The sequence below is a fragment of the Columba livia genome, chromosome 4 (genome assembly GCF_036013475.1).
Source record: "Columba livia isolate bColLiv1 breed racing homer chromosome 4, bColLiv1.pat.W.v2, whole genome shotgun sequence".
In the NCBI taxonomy this organism is placed as follows: domain Eukaryota; kingdom Metazoa; phylum Chordata; class Aves; order Columbiformes; family Columbidae; genus Columba; species Columba livia.
Window position 1 is genome coordinate 9,879,208 of NC_088605.1, and position 11,419 is coordinate 9,890,626.

The following is an 11,419-nucleotide window of genomic DNA, read 5'->3' on the forward strand; positions in this document are numbered from 1 at the left end:
GCGTTCAATGCCTCCGCTTTTTCTTCATCCCTATTAGTCAGGTGACCATCTTCAACAAGTATCAGGCCAATGTTTTCTTTACACCTCTTTAGCTTTTGCAATCCAGTTCTAAAACAAAAAAGCAGGAGAAAGTGGATGAGCAGCATCTTGTGTTGCTTAAAACTGCGCATAAATGTATCTTTGGGCTTGAAAACTCATGATTGGAGAAATACCAAGAGAAAGTATACGAGAAAAAAAGTCAGTCAGGCTTCCCTTAGTTCAAGATTACGATGGACCGTCAGTGCTATTCCATCCCACTCCCTACTAATTGGTAATGCTTTGTCATCTAAAACTAGTTATTTGACTTGTTTGGGCCTCCCCCAACTGCCTCCCCCCGGCTCCTCATTGTGTGTTGGACACAGAGTAATTTCAACATGAGAAAGTTTTGAGTTGTGAACTTCAGTACCACACACAGACGTTGCATCGAGAGTCAATCATTGCTTTTCAGTTAAACTTCTTTTGGACTCCTTAGCATTTTTCTAGTTGGCTGGCAGCCTGGCTTATTCTGGTGTTTAGTTCAGGAAATGCATAAGATTGACGGAGACTTCAGGCCCAGCAGCAGGTGTCTGAGGCTCAAATGCCAAACCCTGGGACTTCCCTCCAGCTTTGGACACAAACCGGTGACTCAGGAATGGGAATCTTGGGGAGGGGGTGTATGGAAGAGAACAAGCGTTACAGATGGGTGATCTTCTCTCTCCTTTTCTTGTAGGTTTGGAAGAGCATCATTCTCCGACCCTGAGAAATCTGGACTTTCAACCGTGTGCTACCAAAAGGAATCTAAGGAATTGATACTTGGGGCTTCCTTGCAATTTTTTTTTTTTTGTATTCGTACCTCTGGCTTTTTCTGTGATTTTTAGATCAAGAAAGACCATGAGCACAGTAAGTATTTTACTTCCCAGTGCCAACCAGGTTGTTAAAACGTGTTGTTCATGGTACCTATACAAATGTTTTTAAGAGTCTGTAGTACATCTTCTGGAACACAAGCGTGTTACAAGTTCACATAACTCCATATTCTGTGATAGCTGAGATTTTTGATCTCTCTAGCTGCTAGGAATAGTTCAGAAGTGTTTACAAAGTGAGCAAAACCCCTGCAATAACTGACTGCAATGGTTGGCTAGAAGCCAACATCTGATAGAACTGTGAACCAGTCTTCCCGCTTGCAAACAATACATCACAATACGTTTTTCCTTTGTGACCCAATTGGTAAGAGACCTGAGGTGATGACGTTTCCTGGATGCGATGTGTTTAGGCCCACGCCACCATTGGATGCGTATTACAGCCTGCCAGGGGAGTGTTTGGTGTATCCTTGTGTGGTTTCATTGGTGCTTCAAAGATGAGAGCCACGTTAACTGTCTGTAAGGAAATGTTAAGGCTTTGTTCTCCTTAGACCCAACGAAAGCGCCGTGGAGGAGCAGTTAATTCTAGGCAAGCTCGGAAGCGAAACAGGGTGGTGGCTTCCACCGCAGAAATGGCTTCAGAAGCAGAGCCAATAGAACTTGAAGAAAGTGGTAAGCTTGCTTTTATACCTGGTAAGAGCATAAACTGCTTCTGGAGGGTTGGGGTCCCACTTCATGTGGAGTTTTGCCAGTTTCTAGTTCTGATTATAGAAAGCCTCTAGTATGGCATCTAGAAACAACAAGCCTGCTGACAACTGTTTCAGTTTATTACTGAGGTGCTTTAGATGCTGATGTTTCAGTTTCTTACTGAGATTCGCCACCTGTCATAGATGAGTTGGGTAAGAAAGGTACTCAAGTGCTGCTCAAACATCTGAATGTTTGGTCTGATGAGCAGGTACTTACTGCAGCTGCCACTTCACGTAGTGGAAAATGACATTTGGGAACTCCCAAGTTTTTAATAGATAATTAAAAGTTAGTCATGAGTTGTGCCCTGTCCCTCAAGGGAACATTTACAGCACAGTATTGTAAGATTATTATATCCCAAATGATTCATGTTTTGTTCTGTGTGATAAGCATTCCCCCATGTTAGATGAATGATCTGCTGTGTACCTCCCACAAGCTGTTGTACAACAGAACTGCACGAGGAGTTGAGCTCCTTAAGTCCCTGGTTAAAATGTGAAATCAATATTAAATTGGCAACCACAGCAATGCAATAAACCAACCAGCTGTTAATCAGCAATCAGTTTTTTAAGCAGGAGGCTTTGCAGACACATGGGCTGTTGTGGTGGGTGAGTCCTTACTGCTTCAGTTAAGCCCTTGTTCTGCTTCTGCTGAAATACCAGATCCATCAGAACCACCCCCTGATCTGCTGTCAATGAGACATTTCCACAGGATGAAGCACACAGCGGTGGCTGAGAGGTGTTCTCACCTGGGGTCTGATTCTGGACCAGATTTTTGGAGAGGAGAAGGGGTGAGTATGGAAGAAGATGAAGTCCAGGGCCAGTCCCGGGCTGGGAAGCTGGAGCAGAAGCACAGTCCAGGGTTCAGGTGGGACATGTAGCCTGGGGGCTGCTCGCGGTGCTGCGATGTCTGGAGTGAAGGGTGAGACGAGTCACTGCAGAGAGGGGTCCCCCCCATGCCAGGGGTGAAGGATGAATACAAACCTGATGCGATGTATCCTGGTTTCGTTCAGAATGAGACGGAGGTTTCTAAGACCGTTTTTAAAAGATACTGAATAGTTGCAACATCTTTCATTCTGTAAAGCCCTCGATTCCAGCAGCAACATAAACCTGGGAGCCTCACTTACCACTAGTAACTCTGCTACCCAGATATTGTAGATGCAGACTTGGTGTATTTTTATTTTCCATATTAGATGTTACCTTAAGATTGTAGGCAAGGCAGTTAAACGCACATACATTATGAATGAAAATATGAATGGGGACCCTTTTTCCTTTCTCAAATTGCATGATCAAGACATAGGCATTAAAAACCTTACACAGAAAAATCACAGGTTATAAGTGATTCAATACAGAGGTAACAGAGATCGGGGGATTCATGGTCTCAGAGGCCTGTCTGTGTAAGCAACTGCAGACATCCATTTTAAACACACTTCAATTATTCATATGGAAACTTGTTTCTCAGGGAGTGAGCAAAATGCATTCACATCTAGTGAGGGATTCTCTTTGCTTCCTGGGGAAGGTGCAGGACCTCTGCTGCCTCTGGCAGCTGTTTGTCCCTCGTTTCAATTAAGAACTGTTCATTCCTTTGATCGCGGCTCCGATACCCTCTGCCCTTCCCAGTCCCCAGAGGCCCATGTGGTGGCAGCTCCTGCAGAGCCTCTGAAGGTGCCAGGTTAAATATTCTCCCCAGCTGAGGAAAGGTCCTGGCTGTGCTTAGGAGCTCACGCTGCTCCGGATGGCCGAGACGTTCGATGCAGGTGCCTCGTGGCTCTGTGGGGTGGGCTGCATGGAGCAGCATTATTTTTTTATGCAAACTCCAGTGTAGCTCTCTTTGCATATCTTGATTTGCAGCATCATGACAAGTGGGCACTTTATAATTAGCGTGATTAAAAGCGCACACTTTGCAGTGGAAGGGAGCGTGTAAATCAGGCGTTAAAGCTCTGCTGCAAGGAGGTGGTGTGCTACGGCTTCTTTCCTTTGCCATAAATTCCTCCATAAATCTCATTCCAATTCTTGCTCTGTGGAGGAGGGATATGCAGCTGTGGCTATTTCAGTGACCAATGTTCCAGCACTATTTCCCTGAATCATTTATTAATAGCCACAAAGATCGTAGCTTATTTCTAACTAATTCAGCAATCAAAATTTTAGACATGGATCGTGCATATATTTGTGCCTTCCTCCTCGCTGGAGTGCAGACAAATGAATTCTAAAAATAGCCCGGGGTGAAGGTTTAAGTCATTCATTTAACAAGGCTCTTTAGAAGCTCCTTTTCTAACCTGCCAAATTATAGGATGGTTATAATTTGTTTAAGACTTTCAACATTTAAGAAAATGCCTGCTGCATATTGAAGCATTAGTACCCTTTAGCTGAGCAAACTGAGCGTGGGGCCGCAGGGGCAGCCGGGACTCGGCTGGGGACGAGAGCTCTCGGCTCCACGTCTGGGCTCAGGAATTGCAAAGAGCTCATTAGAAGAAATGCTTGCAAAAGACTGATTTTCCAACACTTCTGGCTAAAACATATTTGAAGTGCTTTTGTCATACCAAGGGCTCTCTTTTAGTAGAGATAATTTATTAGGTTTGCCATCCAATTCTCCTTTTATTTTCACCCTTTTCCTGCCTCTTGTATTTGAAGGCAGAGAGCACTGCGTGGAAAGCAGTGCTGCTTGGCCGGGTGGCTTTCACCATTGCTCGGAAAGAAACGGGACTTCAGCTGGAGGTGCATGGAACTTAAAAACAATGTTTAACGTTATTTTTATTTGACCAGCAAAAATCAGCCAGTTCCATGAACTTCCACAGCCTTCTGCAGGAGCTGCAAATGGTCCCCCCGAGCCGTGATCCGAGGGGAGCAGCGGGGAGGGATTCAAGCAGTGCTGGAGGCTGGTGACTCAAGAAATGCCTCCTGGTTCCCTACAGCAATTTTTGGGGCCCCCTTCCCTGCAAAGGTGCGGGGCTGTGGTTTGCCATGTGTTCCGGGACACTGAGGGGAAACAGCTCTTGCCCTGTTTGCGGGATCTGCTGTGAACCCACCGCTGCCCCTGGCAGCAATAGGGTTTTGCAGGGCAATACCTATTGGTCTGAAGAGAAGAATGAAATAATTGTGTTGGGTGTGCAGCAGCTCCTTGGAAATGGAAGTAGGATGAGTTTGATATTAAAGAAATAGAAGTAAATCTGTGTATACTCTTGTTACACCCCACCACTGCTACCTAGCTAGAGTATAGGATTTTATTTGGTTTATTGTTTTTTCATATCTGTTGGGATGTCTGGTAAAGTTTGTTTTGAAATTATTTTGAAAACAGATATTTATGTTTCTATATATCATATAATAGAATCATAGAATCGTTTGAGTTGGAAGGGACCTTCAAAGCTCATCCAGTGCCACCCCTGCCATGAGCAGGGACATCTTCACCAGATCAGGTTGCTCAGAGCCCCGTCCAGCCTGGCCTGGGATGTCTCCAGGGATGGTTCATCCACCACCTCTCTGGGCAACCTGGGCCAGGGTTTCACCACCCTCAGTGTAAAACATTTCTTCCTCATGTCTAGCCTAAACTATCCTATACACTGACTTTACAGCTGAACTTGCAATGTTTAGGTATTCTGGACTGAAGTGAGATTAGCAGCTCTAACATCCTCAGTCATCCCTCTGGGCTGCCACATCTCAATCAGCAAATATCCACAAGCACCTTTAACATCCGAGAGAACCCCGGGGTAACGTGCTGTGTTTATAGGCTGGGAAATACCTGTGGTCCTGGGCTCGTGTCCCACATCCCCCATTCCCCACTGCACCGATGTCCAGAGCCGTGGTCAGCCGGACCCCAACACAGCACAGTTCACTAGGACAGGAAACTCCGTGTGTCTGTTTAAGCCTAGATCAAACACTTTGGAAGAGTTTGGGGCAAGCCTGGTGTTTGACGGTGCAGCTTTGGCTTGTTCCTGGACAGGCAGGGCTCCCAGGAACACCTGGGAAATGTCCCTTTCGATGCACTGACCTCACAGAGAATGACACAGATGACAGCGTGAGGGGGACTCTGTTTCATGCCAATCCTATGTTTGGGGTTTGGTGCCATGTCTCCGCATTTTCTGGTTGTGGGAATAACCAAAACATATAAATTGGATAAAAACAAGGTGGGGGAATGTACCATTGGCTGCTGCTGCACCGTTTTGGTGTGGACATACACCCTGCAGAGGTCTGAGATTAGTGATTCTAACCAAAATCCAAAGCGTATGTGTGTGTATGCTGCCATTAGTTTGTTTCTATTATTGTGATGAAATATTGTTGGAATGTTGGGTTGAAGATTTTGTTCATTAAATGGTAACAAAATGTGATTAGAAAATAATGTCTCTTTAACTAGTCTATTTTTGCTTTATGCCCTGAGCAATTTGAAGAAATTAGCGGCGAATAGCAAATTTTGTCAGTGTTATGAATAATTATACCTGCAATTATCAAACACTTGTTATTAAAGCAGATGATGAAGCCGGCAATTTCTGGTTAAGCTGCATACTGATAGTATGAAACGAAGGCAAGAGAAAAACAATGGAGATGATTAGCGATCTTGGTGGGTTGTATGGAAGAAAGCTGACTTTTATTTAGCTTAATGAAAGAATTGTTAGAGAGGTTTTAACACAACTATTTAGTGTATTGCAATAACAGGGTCAGTATGAGAGCGAAGGGATTGTTCAAGGTTAATGGCAAATGTTAAAACATGTTTTTGTGGTTCAGCTGTGAGCCAGGCATCACACCAACACCTAACCTTACGTTTTACGTGAGATAAGAGGAGAAACACCTGACCAGTGCAATGGTGGGTGGATGAACAGCAAAATGATTCAACTCACAGAAGGGCAGTTTGAATTTAGCGCCAAACGTAGTGGCCGAGTCCACTGGGACCCTGTCGGGAGGTTCCCAGCCCCTGGAAAACGTTTATTAAGAAAATTAATAAGGCTCCTCTGGAACTTTTACTTTCTGGGCAGCCTAGAAATGAAGCGAAATACTCTTCTTGCAGAACTAAGTATTTTGTCCGAAAGCATTTTTGTTTATAATTGTGATAGACCAGCACAGGACACTGATATTGCAATGCCCAGTGCTTGCTGACTTCCCCACACCGTTGCACACAGGGCTTGTGAGCCCCTGTTCTGGCCCTAGGGGGGAATTCCTCCCCTCTTAGCTCAGATTTATTTCAATTTATCTTGATCTTAATTCATACTTATTTTGGTGTTGTACTAATTTCTCTGTCAAATAGGTAAGCACCCTTCAAGGCGGTGATGGGTGAGCAGCAGTGTTGGGGTCCTGGTAGTGGTGGCTTTGCCAGATGTTCTGCTGGTGTGGACCAGCCCAAGAGCAAAGGCCAGACAAGCCATTTTCCTCATCCTCTGGACGAGGTAGGACAAGAGTCACCCAATACCATAAGATGTTGCCACTGCAGAAACCAAGGGTCACTCTCCTACTTGAAGGTGGAAAGACCAGAACATCTATTTTATATATATATATATATATATATATATGTACATATATTTATATATATATATAAAATTCAGAATATAAGACCACAATATGTGGTTCATATACATCCAATTGGTAATGCAGAAGGGTCAAAAGTTTGGAAGGGAGCTTCATATCTGTCCTCAGTAGACAGGACAACAGTGATTTGACTGTTGTGCATAGGTGTTGGAATCCTATGGATTTGCCTGTGACAGAAGGCAATTGCTGAAGCTCTGGTGTATGCCACCAGATTGCTCACCTGTGGGCCAGTGTGGATTTGGGACCCCTGTATCATAAATTCACATTGTATTTTGTTCCTGGAGGTAAGATGCCAGATGTGTTTAAACGGTGATGGGCTCTGTGTACTTGAGGATCAGTGCAGAAAAAGAAGTTATGTCTCAGATTAGAGATCAGAGATGAGCAAAGTGAAAACTCATATTTTCCAAATGACCTCAGCTGCAGTGGAGAGATTAATGGGCAGCACTGGGATGTCTCCATTACACAGATCTCCAGTTAATGGTTCCAGCCAGACCAAAATGTTTTCTTTCTACTGCTGTAGAACAGAAGCAACTCTGCTAGAGGAAATAATGGATATTAACATTCAAAAGGATGATGATTTGGACAGAAATAAAATTCATGTGGTTGACAATATGTGCTGGAGTTATAAGATCAAGTAGTGAATTACTTATGAAATTGTTACAGAGAGGTCTTTGAAGCGGAGAATGGGGGTAAAGCATGCCGTAATATATTTAGCAACTGATAATGCAAATCGCAGAAGAAGAGAGGAGGAGAGGAAAATGAATTAACTCTCTAAAACGTTGCTGAGTATTTGTGGGGAGGTAATAGCTTTCCTGACACTTCTTATAAGAACCTGATCATTAATCCCGGGGTCCTGGAGAAATGGCAGTTCAGGTAATTGCTCTCTCTCTGCCCGAGCCATGGCCACAGCTGCAGCCGGGTGCTGCTGGCTCTGCCTGCTCCGAGCTCCTCTGCCAAAGGGAAGCACTTAGAATCACGGAATGTCCTGAGTTGGAAGGGACCCACAAGGATAATCAAGTTCAACTCTTGTCCCTGCATGTGACAACCCCACAGTTCACTCCATGTGTCTGAGGGTGTTGTTCAGTCTCTTCTTGAACACTGTCAGGCTTGGGCTGTGACACCTCCCTGGGGAGCCTGTTCAGTGCCCAGCACTCTGGAACAGGCTCCTACCTCTCCTCTGTCCTTGGGTCATTTGCAAACTGGCTCCTCCAAAGTTCTCACAATGTTTTAAGACCCTTAAAGATTAAGGACAAAACATCTGTATTCTTGCAGAAATGTGTCAGTGTTTCCCCGCCAGGTCCCCACCAGCAGCACCGTGGTTGGTCCCTGTGCGGGACTGGAAGCTGCTGTTGGTGCAGAGGAGGTGTCAGGTGCCTTCACTGGCCTGACTTGGACAAGCAAGTGATGGGCTTGTTCTTTAGGGGGAAATTTCTACCAGTCATGGGAGATTTGGAGGACTTCTTACAAGGCATGTAGTACACACGACAAGATGTAATGGCTTTAAACTGAAGGAAGGTAGATTTAGATTAAATATAAGGAAGAAATTATTCATGGGGTGGATGGTGAGGCACTGGAACAGGCGTCCCAGAGAAGCTGTGGATGCCACAGCCCTGGAAGTGTTCAAGAGCAGGTTGGCTGGGGCTTTGAGCAACCTGGGCTACTGGAAGGTGTCCCTACCCATGGCCAGGGGGTTGGAACTAGATGATCTTTATGGTCCCTTCCAACCCAAACCATTCTGTGATTCTAGAATTCCATGATGGAAGTCCAAACCATTAAGGAATCTGGTTGCCACTGTCCTAGAAGGGCATGGGCTGATGACTCAGAGATGAAGAAGTCACTGCTTCAGCATGGGAAAGCCCTTGAGAGCAGCTCCTGTGACAACATCCCTTGGCCGTGAGCAAGGGGTTTGGCCCTGTTCTCTGGCTGGGTTCCCCATTTTCCCCCCACTGAGCTGCTCTGCCTACTGCGTCTGCAGCTTCCCACCCAGAACTGCTTGGCGCTTGGCTGGAGGAGATGAGTTCTGCAGGAGAAGATCAGAGGAGGCGGCGGTGACACCTTGCATTGTGCAGGCAGCTCCTCCCCAGGCTGGGGAAGAGGGTACATAGACACAAGTGGCCAAGACCTGCCAGGGAACCCCTGTCCCTGCATGGGCTGTTTCGGGATGGGGAAGTTGAAGGCGCAGTACGGTGTCAGTGGGGTGGAGAGCGGTGCAGGATGGGTTTAGAAGCAAAGCTCAGTATTATTTCCATGAGCTCCACTCATCGCAAGTGATGGATGCCTGCATCCACTGCGCTTTGCAGGGAGTTGTGATTAGAGTCAGCTGCTTCTCAGCATTACACATCCTGGTAAACTTTGAATATGGCCCTTTTGTTCCTTTTAAGTTGAAATTCAATGAGTTTTACATTGCTGTATCTATGAAACAGATTGGCATATCTATCAGGTCTAGACAGGACTAACTGAAAGGTAATGTAGCTCCTGAAAGCCACAGACACTGAGCTACACATTCACCTTAGTTGAGACCTGACAAACTCTGCAAAATAGCCTCACTCCTTCCACAGACAGCTGGGCCCTTAGATGGACACTGGCTTTATTTCCTGCATGGATCTAAAATCTCTTCATCTGAATCACAGAATTACAGAATGTCAGGGATTGGAACGGACCTCGAAAGATCATGCAGTCCAATCCCCCCACTGGAGCAGGGGAGCTGGAGCTGTGGGTCAGGCACACACACGAGTGGGTGTATCAGCATCCCCTAAGGCCAGCAGCATCCCTGCCACTTGCGCCAGGCTCACAGCCTGTGTGAAAAGTGAATATTGAATCTCATTCAACTGTTGCCACGGCGCTTTGAATCCCTGACTTTTATTTTCAGTCTCAGCATGATGCAATCAACATTTCTCACACGTATACATACGTGTTCTTAAACAGTTTGACCACTCCAAAACCTTTGCTCTTTCCACCAAAGATAAAGCAATTTCTGCATTGAACATCCCCTCTACGGAAGCGTTGCTGCAGAGAACACCTCGGTGATACCAGCCACCACAATTTAATTAGCACCCAATTTCATGCTGAGAAAGTCTCGCTAGGATAACTGACGTAAGAACAGGAAGCTGTGATGTTAGAACTTGCTCTACATAATACAATTAATAATTTGGGTGAACTTAAAGCAACAGTGTGTGACTTGAGTCTTGTGAATGTGTGTGTAGCCTGACCCAAGCCTGCACACATGGGTCTTCATGATGTCAATCTGCGGGAAAAACACTCAGCTAGAGATGTCATCACTTTGCTTCACCACCTTCCTCCTTCTACCTCGACGTGCCCACTCTGCCACAGTTTTTAATTGCCAGGACTCGCATGTCACACAGCAGGACCTGCAGCACGGCGTTTGCTGCTGCTCCAGCCGAACGGAAGCTCTGCGCTGCCAGGAGAGCCAGGCACCTTGCTGCAAGCCCCGAATGCACTTTGAAGAATTATAACTCAGTAAAAATGAGCGTTTTGCAGAAGTTTGGTACGTCAGAGGCAGATTAAAAGGCCACAACTATCACGAACAGACGTAAGCATCAAGAGACGTTGATTTTGAAACAGCTTTGGTGCTCCCCAGTGCTCCCTGCACCAGTTAGAACTAATGTGTAGTAAGTCTATAATCTGCCAGTGATTACCCACTCAACATGCTGCTGAACTGATGCTTGCACCCTAATTCAGACACATATTGTGCCCTCTGGGTGTACCATGGTGCTGCCTGGAACTCAGCACAGCAAACAAATGCACGTATTCCTACACAGGCAGAACACAGAGCTGCTGTAAGCCTAGGATTTGCACAGCACAGAAGTCAGTGTGGTTTTGATTTTGCACGTGGCTTTTCATCATTTTCCATGGAAAACAAACTTCCAATATTTCCCTAGCACACCACAGCCCAGTTTCTCTGGGTACAAATAACAAATATGGGAGCTGACGCAGCGCTATGCCACTGGATGTGGAGGCAGAGGTTTCACAGCACCCCATACCGATGGCCAGGCACCATTCTGCAGCCACCAGCAGCTTTTGTGTGGTCACTATCAAGCCACAGGGAGAACTAGGATGGGGTCAGCCCTGAGCTGAGGAGAATCAGAATCATAGAATCATAGAACAGTTTGGGCTGGAAGGGACCTTCAAAGCTCATCCAGTGCCACCCCTGCCATGAGCAGGGACATCTTCACCAGATCAGGTTGCTCAGAGCCCCGTCCAGCCTGGCCTGGGATGTCTCCAGGGATGGGGCATCCACCACCTCTCTGGGCAACCTGGGCCAGGGTTTCACCA